We start from the raw sequence: 3,498 nt of genomic DNA, 5'->3' as shown, positions 1-3,498 counted from the left end.
CTTCGCACCCAAAGAGCCTCTTCATACATACCTAAAATTAAGACCTCGGATGGCTCTTCCCAATACGAATCCCATGCAATTGCCCGATGTTTCCACTCTTACTATTCAGCACTTTATAATTTAACCCCACAAGGTGACACTGACCCCAAATTCTTGGACCAATTTGATGCATATTTGGCCAAATACCTCCCACGCCGACTAGGTCCTGAAGCCAAACTCGCCTTGAACGCCCCGATAACGGGTGATGAAATTTTAGAAGCTTTAAAATTAACTCCTAAGGGCAAGAGTCCGGGACCTGACGTCTACTATAGTAAATTCTTCGCAGTCTTGGGCCCTCATCTAGTGACTTCATTTAACTCTTTAGCCAACGGGGCGACACACATCTAGCTCACATTTCGCTGATACCTAAACCTAACAGAGATGTGGAATCATGCGCTAACTACCGCCCAATATCTCTAATAAAAACAGACTTGAAGCTTTTGGCCAAAGTGATGGCACTTTGTTTGCAGCTTTATATACCATCATTAATACATAAGGATCAGGTCGGTTTCGTTCCAGGGAGGGAGGCCAGAGACAATTCCATCCGGATACTAAATATCATTACACATGCTAATCAGTTTATGGATGCCGAAAAGGTGTTTGATAGGGTGGCGTGGCCCTTTCTATTTCGGGTTTTACAGACTCTCGGCATCGGGGAGAATTTTATGAACCAGGTCAAAGCGTTATATACTGACCCCTCAGCTCAGATAAAAATCAATGGCATCCTTTCAGACAAACTATCTGTAAACAATGGTACCCACCAAGGTTGCCCATTATCCCCATTACTGTTCTTCTTAATTATGGAACTGTTAGCCCAAGCACTGGGAGACAATGTCTCTATCACAGGCATTACGATTGCAGGCTCCACACACAAAATCGCAATCTACGCTGACGACATGCTATGCTTGCTCACCCAGCCACTCACTTCGCTCCTGCAGGTTATTATGGAATTAAACCATTTTAAAACCCTTTCCAACTACCAAATTTATTTGCAAAAATCCGAAATCCTGGGTGTTAACCTATCGACTGACCTAAAGACCGACATGATTCGAACTTTTCCCTTTAAATGGCAAGATTCTGCCTTTCACTATCTCGGCCTATGGATCCCTGCTGATCTTTCCCTAATTCGACAACTTAACTATACGACATTGCTATCCTCAGTGATTGATGATCTTTTATACCTCTTCCAATGTTTTCCGATTTTCCTGCCCGGTCCTTCTAAAGGGCGTGTCATAGAGTCTTCATGAGTTATGTGTGGGGTGGTAGTAAACCTCGATTATCGTTTGCCCATTTAACCAGACCTAGGCTTTCCGAACATTGAGTGGTATTGGACGGCGGCCCATTTGCGGAGAGTGCTGGAGTGGTCAGTGGAGGCACCCAAACTTTGGATATCCATGGAGTACTCCTTTTTTCTTAACCACATTTCTGCCGCTCCTTGGCTGCCAGAGAAATTTAAGGGGCTTACTTTACATACGCATCCCACCATTTCGGCAACGCTAAAGGTTCTCAAGCGTATCGCTGTGAACACAGGGCTTACCTCCATACCTGGTCCACATTTTCCACTGACTCACAATCAGGATCTTAACAGACATCTCAGTAATGAACTCATAGCGACTCTGACACCGCTACATCAGACAACACTTAGGCTTTACCACATTCTCCTCCCTGACGGTTTCTGTCCTCTTAAAGAGTTACTCCGACGGGACTCACCACCCTTTCATTTGGCTAGCAATTTCAAGTCCAATGACTAAGAAGAAGCAGGTAAGAGTTTCCCTACCCAATTCAGACTACTTTTTCTCCAATACTTTCATGAGTCGTTCCTATTCATTGAAACCAAAAACTGTTTAACTTGTATTTAAACCTATAGTCGAATTTAGAATTTAACACTAAATTAATCTAAACTAGACGTGGGCACCAGGGGGCTCTTCGTCTTCGTCAAAAAAAAAATCTTTGTATTCCGCGAATATTCACCCGTTCCTGCCTTCTCTTCGGGCGAATATTCGTGGACATTCTTCGTGTTCGTTTTTTCTTCTTTTTTTCCGGTTAAGGGGTTAATACGGGGTTAACGCGTACTGCAGCATCTCTGGCGCCAGTAGTTTAAATGTGCATATGAGCAACTTTATTGGCCACCAGCAGGGGGCCTCCTGCTGACAACCAATGAGCACACTACCATATATAGCTAATATAGTCTCGGGCAGAATATTATGCTACTCAATGTAAAACCAACAGAGGGCAGCATTCTGTCCGAAGATATATTAGCCATAGGTGGTAGTGTGTTCATTTTCATTTATTAATTATTTAAATAAAATATATTCCCATGATCCGCTGGTCTCCCCGCTGCAACAGTTAAATGTCCGCACTCGCGGACATTAATTCTGTCGAGCTTGCAAACTCATTTTTTCTATTGATTTGGGGGTTTTTTTGTATTAAACTGTTAGACGAAAGGATCATGGGAATATATTTTATTTGAATAAATGCAAATGAGCACACTGCCACATATGGCTAATATATGTTCAGACAGAATGCTGCCCTCTATTGGTTATACATTGAGTAGCATTGTTCCATATGCTTGAAATCCAAAGTTATTATGCTGCTTAATGTATCTAACCAACAGAGGGCAGCATTCTGTCCCAACATATATTAGCCATATATGCTAGTGTGCTCATTTGCATTTATTCATATAAAATATATTCCCATGATCCTTTCATCTAACAGTTTAATAAATTAAAAAAAACCCAAATAAATAGAAAAAAAGAGTTTGGAAGTTTGACAGAGTTAATATTCGCGAGTGAATTTGAATGTTTATTGGCAGCTTGACCAAGGTATGTAAAATACACTTTTGGATGCCTTTGGTAGGGGAGCAGTTGTGTCACCCTATGTTAGAATTCAAGAACATTACTGGGGTTTATGTAGATGGTAGGACGTCTACAGCAAACATGGAGAAAAGCTTAGTGCTGAGGTTCCTAGCTGAGTGCGTTGGTTACTCATTGAAATCAACCTTGGGGAAGGTCTGAGACAAGAGCCCTTGGCTGCCCTCACAGGGCATTGCTTGATCCAAGCAAGTGAGTTCCCATCAACCATCTGGCTGCTCTTGGAATGCACAAGACATAGTCACCAAATCTGGTGAAGTTGACTATGGATGCTTGGGCTGCAGATTTGAAAGTGGCTCATGGCTAGCAATTTCAAGTCCAATGATTAAGAGGAAGCAGAGTTTCCCAACCCAATTCAGACTACTCTTTCTCCAATACTTTTATGAGTCGTTCCAATTCATTGAAACCAAAAACTGTTTAACTTGTATTAAAACCTATAGTCAAAGTTAGAATTTAACACTAAATGAATGTAAACTATTTCTTAGAACCTTTGATTTTTATATAGAAATTATTAATATCTTGGGTGTTTTTTTTGTTTTTTTTTAAACTCTTTTTATTAATTTTTGAACAAAAAACAAAAACATTGTAA

General features: G+C 41.0%; 1 pseudogene; it reads left to right on the top strand.

Moving 5' to 3' along the window:
- Window positions 1-2,977: 2,977 nt before the first annotated feature.
- Window positions 2,978-3,282, top strand: LOC149276675 (Nuclear RNase P; annotated as a pseudogene).
- The last annotated feature ends 216 nt before the right edge of the window (window positions 3,283-3,498 follow it).

This window comes from Sceloporus occidentalis, unplaced genomic scaffold (genome assembly GCF_023333645.1).
Source record: "Sceloporus occidentalis isolate IW3139 unplaced genomic scaffold, rSceOcc1.0.p SCAF_232, whole genome shotgun sequence".
In the NCBI taxonomy this organism is placed as follows: domain Eukaryota; kingdom Metazoa; phylum Chordata; class Lepidosauria; order Squamata; family Phrynosomatidae; genus Sceloporus; species Sceloporus occidentalis.
The sequence above is the reverse complement of the archived record's forward strand: the minus strand, read 5'-3'. Positions and strand labels throughout refer to the sequence as shown.